Here is a 12,189-nt window from a genome sequence, read left to right on the forward strand (position 1 = left end):
CACGTGGGCAAAACCATTTTTTACCCGTTAACTACTGCATACAGTCGAAATACACGATCATCTGACCGGTAGTCCCGCGTCGTCGAGCGGCTACCTGACCTGTATACGAAGACCTATCGAATGACAGTTTACTGGAAAGATGTGTTGGCGCGAACACTCAAAACTCTAACGAGTCCATAAATTCGCCGATTTGGACGCTTTCAGAAAACACATATATTTCGGTAAAGAAGTAGCCGAAATTGCAAACAATGTATCTGCAGTTATCTTCAACGACGGCTTCTTGGGACTAGCACAAACAGTGAATGTCATACGCATTCAACTTGGAAACACGGCGTTCGAACTTTTTTGAAGGCACAATGCGGACCCGCCTTGTACGCTCAGAGCACCGCGCGTCTACGGCCAGTAAAGAAGACAGATCTGCGGCTCGAGAGCACGTGGTGCGCACGGACGAGATTTACGACGTCAAGGAAGGCGTACTGCAATCCCCTGGTATCGCAAACTGATGGTATGCACCCCCCCCCCCCCAAAAAAAAAAAAAGAAACTTCTTCCCAAGGCTTTAAACGCGATTTCCTACAAAGTCACATTTTTGTGCTGGGTGCTTGGATCGCCGAAAAACTACTCGGCCGATGAAGACGCCGCTTAGCTATTTTTGTAGAGCATTGAACTGGATATGGCCGGAACCTCTGAAAGGTAAACAATTTTCAAAATACCGATTTTTTATGCACGTCTGAATGTCTAAACAAAGTCGATTTTTTTTACTTTTTCCAAGTAGCCGTCATTTTACGAAAAACGACTTTTTCACTTTTAAAAGGTTCTGGCCATTGCTACAATCATAATTTAATCATTTTTTGGTCTGGACTGTTACAGACTATCCAGTTACCTGAACCAGTTCCACCCGCCTACCGGTGTACGGCGTGCATTACGATCTTCGGCGCCATTTTATTTTGGGACAAAAAAATTTAAATCGGGTAAAATATAGATGAATAAAAGGATATAATCATAATCTTATCTTTTGATTTCACCCAACAATTGATGAAAATGAGGTAAAAATCAGACCTCTCGACCAGAAAACCCCATTAGGGGGGTCGCATTACCTTGCTTAGGCCCACATATTAAACTTCAAGAACTATTGCTAAGTAAGTAATTTAGAAATTTTCTTCAACATATCACTCCAGTTGCGACTGTGAAGGCTTAGAGTACACTAACTACAACACACAAAAGGTATTTAAGACGTCATCCTACTCGCGCTCCACGTGTGAACATATCGAAGAAACCCCTTACGAGGTATAATGGGAAGTAACCCTATGCAGTGCACTTCAAGGTGGCTTGCAGAGAATAGACATAAAGAGAAAAAATGTTCTTTGTTTACAGAGCGTAAATACGCTACCAAAAAGTAACCGTATAATACCCTTAAAATCTAGATGCTTCTCTTCCCGGACAGAGCGCCTGATTGTATCTCATTGCCGGCCACTTTGGCCGAGCGGTTCTAGGCGCTCAGTCCGCAACCGCGCGACTGCTGCGGTCGCAGGTTCGAATCCTGCCTCGGGCATGGATATGTGTGATGTCCTTAGGTTAGTTAGGTTTAAGTAGTTCTAGGGGACTGATGACTACTGATGTTAGGTCCCATAGTGCTCAGAGCCATTTGAACCATTTTTTGTATCTCATTAAGCACCAGGCGCAAACTGGGTTTAACGTGACACTGCATGAAAAACTTTTGGAACAACTTGTGTGTTATGTTTTCCTTGCTGTATAGTCGACAAGAGGGAAAACGATTAAAGGAAACTAGGTATTTTATTAACCTTTGACCAGTGGCTGCCATGTTATTCAGACAACTGTCCTCGGAGAAGCAGCACGTCTTTTGATAGCACAAAAATGTGATAATTCGCTCTCACTGCCAGAAATAGATGCATTCGTGTAGCGTTTTCTTCCACAAGAATGCAGGTGGTCCTGATGATTAGGGTGAACAATTATTTGCGGTTTTTGCTGAAAGGAGCATACGACCAAATGAAGTAAACCCTATCCCAATAATCCTCCGCAGGTAGGTCACAACACATACAAAGGCAGAAAATTAGTACAGAAAGAGTTGTGTGCGTTCATGTTTAGCGTTTTTATATTGTAAATTTTCGTCCGATGATTAGGTCACACCTCGAAACACAAATTGAAAAAGAAAACAAAGGTATAGTAGCGGTTTCTGAAAACTCTATTATGGATGATAGTCACCGTCAAATAATAATCAATATCGCTTTTAATTGTTTTGTGGCTGCCATAACACAACTTCAAAAGGTGTATTAAAAAACTAAGTTTTGAATTTTTTGCGCCAATAAATATCGCGACGTCTATAAAATTACTAGTCTACATTTGCAAAGTAACAAGGTTACTTTTTCCCACACTTCAACAACAATAGCGACACAAACTTCTGACCTTTCTCAGTTATTAGGAATATCGTAGCAGATTAAGATAAAATATCTATCCACAGGTGGGAGTTCTCGCGAAGATGGACAACATCACATACTGAGAAATCGAAAGAAGATTAAAAGTTCCGGCAGTGGAAAAGTTGTTAGAGATACAACAAAAGCTCTGTTCCATGGCGAACACTGGGTTCTGATCGGAAGGGCGGGTGAGAGGGGCTGAGCTCATAGAAATTTTGAAATTCTCTACCGTACGCTAAGGTATTTTCTTAGTCTATTATAACACCAACAACAATAGCAGGAAACTTTTGAGACTTAAGCCTGAAAACTATGTCTCAAAGACTTTTTAAGATTAATACGAAACAGCTCTGTTTGTGTGTGGAGGAGGGAGGGGGGGGGGGGCGTTTACGCTATGGGGGGGTTACGCTATGGGGCTGCAGCCTTCGACCGAGGTAATGTAACAGAGCCACGGGCGAATCCACAGGAAAGGGAGGAGGAGGAGGTCTAATGGGGCTGCAATCCATCCTCCTCCCCCTGGACTCGCCCGTGACTGTTGAAGGTAAAGGGACCAACCCAACATTCAGGTGACTTAAGCTTGTTATAAAATGGATTTGGACCCGCTTCCTCCATAATACCAGGCCAGTCCTACATTAAATCACCTTTCTGGGTGGAAAACCGAACGTGTGAGCGGCTCCTGTAGATGTCTGCACATGCTACCAATGAAAAAACAACAAAACAAGGAAGTGTAGCTACTGGTCGGATGATCAGCAATAATGCATGAGCTACGCGCACTGTCGTGCATTCGGTTCTCGTTTACTGAGAACAATGGGTTGATTACGATATTATCGTGACACGTATCTTGAATTTTATTAATTCCAGTTCATTACATTCTAAGCTTATCAGGTACCAATAATCAATTCCACAAACCATATGGTATTTCTCGTTGCTACTATACATCCTCTATGTTTCTCTCGCCGTAGCGATGGTGAAGAGAGAGAGAGAGAGAGAGAGAGAGAGTGTACACGTCACTGCTCAGCCCCCCCCCCCCCGGGAGGAGGCCACGACGTTTTTAAAAGGCGCAGATGCCGGCGAGGGCTGCTGCGACACGTGACCGCGTACATGTGGCAACAGCGCGCACGCCAGACATCCTTGGGAAGAGTAAAAAAGTTTATCGCAGCAAACAACCTTCGGACTTACGGCACATGTGAGCCTGTTTACCGCAGTACGCGACTGCGCAGCCACAGCGTGCAACGAAAAGCAATGATCTCTCTGGGGGCGTGCTCACAGCCAACCAGCCGCATTTGAATCACATTGTGCATTCACTAACTTTTCAAACCAATGAAAGTGCAATAGTCTTCGGTACAGAAGTTTACTAGGAAAGATCCTCTCCGAGTGCATCACCTACCTTTCTATACCTGGAACAACTCAGCTAGCCAATTTTTTACGGAGGAATACGATCGACGGTGCAACTTCGTATTTTTTCACATGATTTTCAAAGGTAAAAAATTAAGTGCAAAGGGCAAACAGGATCTCTAAAACATCGCCAGAATTTTTAGGTTTCCACTATTCAATGTGTCGAAATTATCTGTTTTCTTCTTTTTGTGTCTGCTCATCGGGAAGCTATAAAAAATAAATTGAATTGTAAGCATACACGCACAGAAGAGTGAGCTTCAACAGTCAGGTGAATGTTTTGACAAGTACCAATGACGTGGCATAATTTTCACGCACATAACTAAAGATACTACTGTGTCAGATGAAGAAGTGACAATCTAGTAAAACACTTTTTTTTAACAACTGTGTTTTATTCTGCGCTGAGAGCATAAGTCAATTAAATACGTTTTCTCAACTGAATCGCAGAAACGATCCAAAATGTGGTGATGGCTCGCGATCTGGTAATGTCTGTTTCCAACTGATACGCGGAAGGTTAGTTGAGAACCAAAATTCAAAATTATAATCCGTTTCGAGAAAAAAAAAGATCTGACAATATTTACCCACAAGCCACATTTCTTTTCCTAATGTATCGAAACCTACTGGCATCTGTCGGTAATCTACAGTTAATATACAAATTTTGTTACTTGTGTGTTTAGGGTCGATAATGAAAAGTCGCGGAATTTTGCTAGCACCAGAATGAACAAGCATAAATATGATGGAACCCTTACAACCTGGCAATGGTGAGAAAAGCATAACAACTAACACCATGTGAATAGTCTGTAGTGACACTACGTGATGCAGTATAGGGGATACATACATTAATATAGGCGTTTTATTAGTAGTTTCAGATAGACCTTGTTAGCTATAAAATGAGGCCAAAAATGAAAGATACAGCGAGACCTAACGCATATAATCTTTGGGGAACCTGTGTGCATTGCAAGGTGCGAAAGAATTGTTTCTCCTAGCATTATCCCAAAACGCACATAACTTTGCTGTTACAATGCATTCCAGTTCTGATTTTTGTGACGCAATGAGATTAAAGGGATTTAATGAAATAGTTGTAGGCGGCCGACAGGGTGTGTGAAACACCGCAAATCAAATGTCTACAGTACGTACAACGTCCCAGACGTCGCAAACGAACACAATGAGAACGAAGCCCTGTATGACTATGTACAGCTCCCGGTCAAGCACTGACGTAGAACGGAAGCCAAGAGCTCGAGTCGCAACAGTTGAACGATGTGGTGCAATCAGCAGCCGCGGAGAGAAAGCAGGAGCTCCTTGCTCGTGCCCACGCTCGCCAAGATGGCTGCCGGCACAGGCGCGGTGTAGTCAGGGCTGTCCAGCGCGGCACAGCCAGGGCTATCCAGCGCACAGACGAAACGTCGCATAGCATCAGAAGGATCAAGGACCGCAAGCTAACTGCTGCCGTGTTGCCAACTTAAGTGCCACTGGGGACATGACGAAAGCTCGGTATGTCGCACCTTTCATTCCCACCACCACATTATCCGTGGCGCCACGTATCTTACCGGTTGCACAAACTTAGGCAGCAACTGTACGTGGCGCTCAAACTAGTCAAAAATATACGTGACTGTCTGGTAAATTCCCACCGCGCTGTAACGAAAACTTCCACGAGGTCGCCGGGTGACGTAAGAGAAACTGCAAAAGGTATGTTGTACTGAGCGATAATATACCCAAGAAAACACGCTCTGCAAACTGAAGTGGAAGAATGCCGTAACCTGTACGTGAACCTATCACCGCAAACAAGAGTATCTCGACGTCGAACACACGCAAATACCGACAAGTGCAATGTATAAGCTGCAAGCTCATATGGAAAAACATAAAAACGTTAACTTAATCCCGCGTGTCTATAAAATGCCTGCCGTACGTACAACGTCCCAGACGTCGCAAACGAACACAATGAGAACGAAGAAGCCCTGTATGACTATATACATCTCCAGGTCAAGCACTGGCGTGTCTATAGTAAATTCTAGAAACACCAAAAGTGGTCTGTCAGTTGAGTGACGCGCCTGCAACGGTCGCTTCCTGACGTCATCAGACCGCTAAGATCACGATGTCGCGGCGATGTATGCTGCGGAGATTGTAATGGAGAAGAGTTGGCGCTGCTTGTTTTATTCGGCACTAAAGGCCCAACTTGTCTAACTCCAAACCTTCACTTCTGCTGAAATAGTTTTTTGCGCTTTTGTATTTCTATGGCCTATCCGTATATCTTAGCATTGTAATTATTGGATCTTGCTAAAAACAGTGTAAGAGGAACGAATTTGGTAGCTTCCCGTTCCTAGTGCGTGATCTGCTATTGCTGATTTAACCATCTTGGCCAAACGACAATTAAGGCGTCTGAGTGATTGTGTGGTCCACGCGAATGAGTGAGTGCATGAGTGCCATTTTATAGAATTCCTCTTGACAATGTGATAACATTTGCGTTTCTTTTAATATGCGTTAGGGCGCTGATAACCTCGCCGTCGAGCGCCAATAAGCTACACACACACACACACACACACACACACACACACACACACACACACACACACACAGAGAGAGAGAGAGAGAGAGAGAGAGAGAGAGAGAGAGAGAGGTGACAACTGCACTTGTTGTTCCATGAGGGGCATGTTGATGCTTGTTTTTGTAGTTCCTATGTACATTTGGCAGTAAGTGCAGGGGGATCTTATATACTCCCGCTGTGGCAAGCCGCGAGCGTAAGCCCTTTGCAGTGTTCAAATATACACTTTTCTTGTTAGGTTAAACACTTTATTAATACCGTGTTTTCTGCATACTTTCCTGAGGCGATCCGTGATAGCCTTTACAAATGGAAGGAAAACTTTCCTTTTACTTTATTCTTTTTCATTAGAAGATCTAGACCTTTTACAATGCAGTGCTGTATTTATCTCTTTGTCAGAGAAGCTGTTTCTTCTAAAATGTGTGCCCCGACCGGGACTCGAACCCGGGATCTCCTGCTTACATGGCAGACGCTCTATCCATCTAAACCATCGAGGGCACAGAGGACAGTGCGACTGCAGGGGCTATCTCGCGCACGCCTTCCGCAAGACCCACATTCTCACCTTACAAGTCCACACACTACATTCGTAGTGTCCCTACCCAACATACTCATTACTCGTGGAAGACATTTTTACAAAGTCCCGTAAGAATTCGGGTAATATGTGTGCATCCGCATAGAAGAAGAAGGTCATGGCCGATATTGCCAGAACTATATACTTACTTTGGGTAGGGACACTACGAACGTAGTGTGTGGACATATAAGGTGAGAATGTAGGTTTTATGGGAGGCGTGCGCGAGATAGTCCTGCAGTCGCACTGTCCTCTGTGTCCTCGGTGGCTCAGATGGATAGAGCGTCTGCCATGTAAGCAGGTGATCCCGGGTTCGAATCCCGGTCGCGGCACACATTTTCACCTGTCCCCGTTGATATATACAACGCCCGTCAACAGCTGAAGGTATTAATACATAATTCTAATTACATTAATAATAACCGCAGTCTATTTGCAGACAACTGTTTCAAAGAAGCATAAATATTCAGTCAGATCTTGATAAGATTTCAAACTGGTGCAAACATTGGCAACTTGCTTTAAATGTCCAGAAACTCAAAATTGTGCACTTCACAAACGAAAAAAACGTTGTATTCTATGACTATAATATCCATGGTCACTGTTAGAATCGGAAAACTCATACAAATAACTATGTGTAACACTTCGTAGAAATATGAAATTAAATGATCGCGTAGACTCAGTCACGGTAAAGCAGGTTTACTGGTAGAATTCTGGGGAAGAGCAACCAGTCTAAAAAGGAGGTTCTAGAATTTGCTCAAATGTGTGGGTCCGGTACCAAATAGAACTACCAGGGGATATTGAACGCATACAGAGAAGGGCAGCACGAATGGTCACAGGTTTGATCCGTGGGAAAGTGGCACGGAGATACTGAAGGAACTGACCTGGCAGACTCGTGTAGACAGATGTAAACTATCTCGAGAACGTCTACCAACAAAGTTTCAAGAACCGGCTTTAAATGATGGCTCTAAGAATACACCAAAACCGCCTATATGTCGCGCACATAAGAATAGAATAATTACTTCACACACAGAGGCGTACGAACAATCATTCTCCCCGTGCTCCATACGCGAATGGAAAAAGAAGGAACCCTAATAACTGGTACGATGGGACGTATCCTCTGCCATGCACCTGACGGTGCTTTGCAGAGTACAGATGTAGATGTACACTGTAAGGTGTATGACACATTGCATGGTCCTGCTCGTAATGCCGCCGTGCCGAGGAAGAACAAATGCATGTAGGGGTCGGCATCGACCCCCAAGGATAGACGCATAATTCTGTTGATCCACTGTGCCTTCCAGACTGACATCACCCAGGGAGAGCCACGAGAAAAGGTCTCAGACCACAACGCTCCGTCCTCCGGTCGGTACACTACCGACGATTGTTGCAGGGCGTTAGTTTTCTTGCGTTTCACTCCTGTGGAGTATAAATAAAACTTGGTTCAGCTGAAAAGGCCACCTGTAGCCACTCAATGGGCATCCAGCTGCGGTACTGGCGTGCAAATTACAGCCTTCGTTGCCGATGAACAGCAATCAGCAAGTAGGCAGCAACGTTCGCTGAACGGTCGTTGAAGAGACAATGTTGGTATTTCCTTGGTTCATCCGTGCGGATAATTGCATAAGAGTTGCACGTGTATTCGCCAGTACACACGTCCGCGGCCGTCGTTCACCCCTGCCATCTATGGCTCGTGGTGTACCACAGTTGCCTCAGCGCCGGTTTTGGAGAACGCCATTTTGCCATGGACGGTATATCCTAAACACAGTGGCACGCTATCAGTTTACAACTGCACTGTTTCCCGCGCTCCGCACACATAATTCATATACCCTCCGATGCTAGTGTTGGCACCTACCGTCTGTGAGTGGTTATTGCACGCTGGCGTCGAAGACGGGCGGTGGTCACATAAATGTGACTGAACCGTGTATTACAACTGCTGAGAAAGATATAGCTCACAACCAGTTTCATACTACGAACACTTTAATATTACATTTGTGATTTAAAAACTACTAACTATATGTTAATTACCTGTCTATTCAGTTGTACTTTGAGAAGTTTCTATGTAACGTATTCAAAATGTATTCAAGTGCGTGTACTTGTGTACAGAAATTGGTTTTGCTAGTTAGTTGCCCAGTGTTTTAATAGGCCCCTTTGTCTTTCATTTTCAAACGGTTACCTGATGATTCGCTACCGGTTGAGTCAGCTCAGGTTGAAAAATCCTTTTTACAAAATAATTTGTTTCTCCAATGTCTCATGCAGTGCATGTTCCTATATACGAAGCCGATTGCAGAACGCACTTTGCCACAACGAGCACCAAACGTCCATGACTAATGATCCTTTACCGTTTGTTATCTTCTCTACATAACTCAAGAGAAAGTACAGAATGTTTAACATCACCTTAACCTCATACCCGAGGCTTTTGAAAAAAACTTAAATCAAGAGTTCGTTCTGCAAGCAAGTTTGCAATAGAACCGAGTCCGTCGCGTTTGGGGAAGGGAATAGAAAAGCAAAGCAATAAGAAGAGAGACGAACAAGTAAATGTAAAATTTCAGTTATCAGAGGAGAGGATTATATTCTATTAACAAAGGAGACTCCGTTCAAGGCATTCGTGTGACCTATTCTGGTGCACAGCTCGAATTGTAACAGGCTGCTTTCGTCAGGACAAGGCTGGTACCGCGAGATGAATGCGACTTAACGTGAAGTTATATATTCTAAAATCATTCTGCCTCCTCCATCGTGTATCTCACGATAGAGCCAAACGATTTATACAAGATAACGGATCGTATCCGTATGGTGTATGAAGAGAATAGTACACAATGGGTTGAAGTACCCTATGGCACGAACTACACAGTACCTCGCGAGGTATCTACGTAACTATAAATTTGTTATAAGAACACAATATCTAGCAGGCAAGGGGTTTGATTCCCGGTCTGTATACATTAACGTCTAGAATTGTACGAATTAACGTCATTAAGTCACGTACCATACATTAAAGAAGAAAAATTCCATCTATATCGAAAAATTTTTTTTAATATCAATGAGGTTGCCGCACAAATACGATTTATGAAGTCTGAACTGGTTTTTATAATACGTATCGTTTCTTCGGTGCCACACAGAGATACACAATCTTGTTAACTAAGCATTACTTTCCCATAAAAACAAATATCGAAGAAATAGAAGCTACAGGCTTTAATGGCGTCGTTTTTATCGTCATGACAAGTACCATCGGTAACGAATCAACACTACCAAGAAAATGCAGAGTTTGGCGAAAAATATGAAAACGGCAAAAGAAATACAAGCTGGAACATATATGCATATGCTGGCCAAGACAGCACGTTGCGCTTTTCCATTAACGACAACTATGCAATCACTTCAACATATTCCAAGTGTCACTCGTGGTCAGAACAGCGTTCTTTGTAGTTAAGAGCGCATTATGTCGGAGCTGAGTGCATTCAGGTTCCATATTGTAGGTTTATACCGCATACAAGAAAACCGGAAAATCATCATCCCCAATGTGACAACGTGGACGAAAGTGCGTGCCCAGTGATACAGACGGAAGGTCAAATAGCAAGACTGTGCTGAAACCTGCGAACCCTGTCGGTATTAAAACAACACGAGCTCCAGAAGCACGGAATTGCAGGTCGAACTGGAATTTCAACACCACCCATCAGTGATGGAAATGCCCGTCACAGGGAAACGTGGTGCCGAAGCTATGATATCTGCAATGTGGAGCAATGGAAGAAGGTAATTTGGTTGGGCGAGTCTTGTGTCACACTGTTTACAACCCCTGGCATAGTTTACTTCCAAGACCAAAACCTCAAGAATTACGTGATCATTTTGGTTGATCAGGTCAATCTCACTGTACAATATCTGTTCCCCAATGGTGATTTGTTGTTCCAAGACCACAGGACCCCTGTTCACACTGATGGAATCTTCTACGACTGGTTTTGTGAGCACGAGAATGAATTCTCGGATCTCCCACCAGGTCCTAATGTTATTGAGCCTTTGCTTTCTACTTTGGAGAGAAGATTGTGTGATCGCTATCCACCTCCATCAACGTTGCCTAAACTTGCCCCTATTTTATCGGAAGAATGGTATCAGATTCCCCTGAAAAACTATATCTATCCATTCCGAGACAACTGGAAGTTGTTTCGAATGCCAACAGGTTTTCTACACCGTATTACGCATGGTAATTCGTTGTGCTTGTGGCGTTTCCACATTTTTATCCACTCACAGTATATCTGAGTGTTGCCTATCAAAATGTTGACAGACCTAGCTTTCATTCCACACCCACATCCATTCTCTGCAAAACACTGTTAAGTGCGTGGCAGAGCGTATTTTTCATTGTACAACGTATTAACAATTTCTTCCCGATCCATTCGCGTATGGAGCAATGGAAGAATGACTGCTTGAATGCTTCTAAGCGTCGGCAATCAGTGTAAACTTCTCATCGCCGTCACGACGGGAGCGATACTTAGTAGTATATTCATTGATTTCTGTGCCTGCCAGATCAGGTTGTTCAGCATTTTTGTTACACGCTCAAACGGGTAAAAAAAAACAGTGATCATGTTATCTTTCTTTGTATAAGTTCAGTAATCCCAGTGAGGTATACTTCACATAGATCCCGCACGCCTGAGACATATTCTACAATTTCCTCATTAGAAACCACTCAAAAAAAAACCTTCCACATTAAAATATCTTCCACACCTCCAAAAACTGCATGAGAGCCACTCACAACTTCTATTCATTCATTTACTTCCTCCAAAAAACACTATTCACTAACACACAAAAAATCAAAATGACATCCTCTCAAAAAAGAAGTTCAAATGTGTGTGAATTCCTAAGGGACCAAAATGCTGAGGTCATCGGTCCCTAGACTTAAACACTACTTAAACTAACTTATGCTAAGTACAACACACACCCATTCCCGAGGGAGGACTCAAACCTCCGGCGGGAAGGGGCGCGCAGTGACATGACGCCTCTAACCATGCGGCTTCTCGCAAAAGATTTGGTATCGATTACCTGCTGCTTAGAAGAGCCACCAGTAGCTTTCAAACGCCTTTACTTAGGAGAAGCATCTACTTTGACGATATTTTTACGAAATGGCGCTTTGGTAAAACTGTAGTTTATAACCATTTTCAAGATTTGCTGTGCGCACTAACCGTCACTTCCACTAGGCAATCTCCGTTGCAGATTGACTGCATTTTCTTAGTATCCTACCAATGAAACAAAGTCATCCACCTGCCTTACCTACGACTGAACGTACAAGGTCATTCCT

At 43.5% G+C, this 12,189-nt stretch overlaps 1 protein-coding gene and 1 non-coding gene across 2 annotated transcripts in view; both read right to left on the bottom strand.

The window, feature by feature from the left end:
- LOC124774744 (protein split ends-like) overlaps positions 1–12,189 on the bottom strand; it is a 369,929-nt gene that overhangs the window by 155,551 nt on the left and 202,189 nt on the right. The gene's annotated exons all lie outside the window — the stretch shown is intronic.
- Trnat-ugu lies at positions 6,779–6,853 on the bottom strand. Its single transcript has one exon. It is a non-coding gene; the product is annotated as a tRNA-Thr (tRNA).

The sequence above is a fragment of the Schistocerca piceifrons genome, chromosome 2 (assembly GCF_021461385.2).
Source record: "Schistocerca piceifrons isolate TAMUIC-IGC-003096 chromosome 2, iqSchPice1.1, whole genome shotgun sequence".
NCBI classification, from domain to species: Eukaryota; Metazoa; Arthropoda; class Insecta; order Orthoptera; family Acrididae; genus Schistocerca; species Schistocerca piceifrons.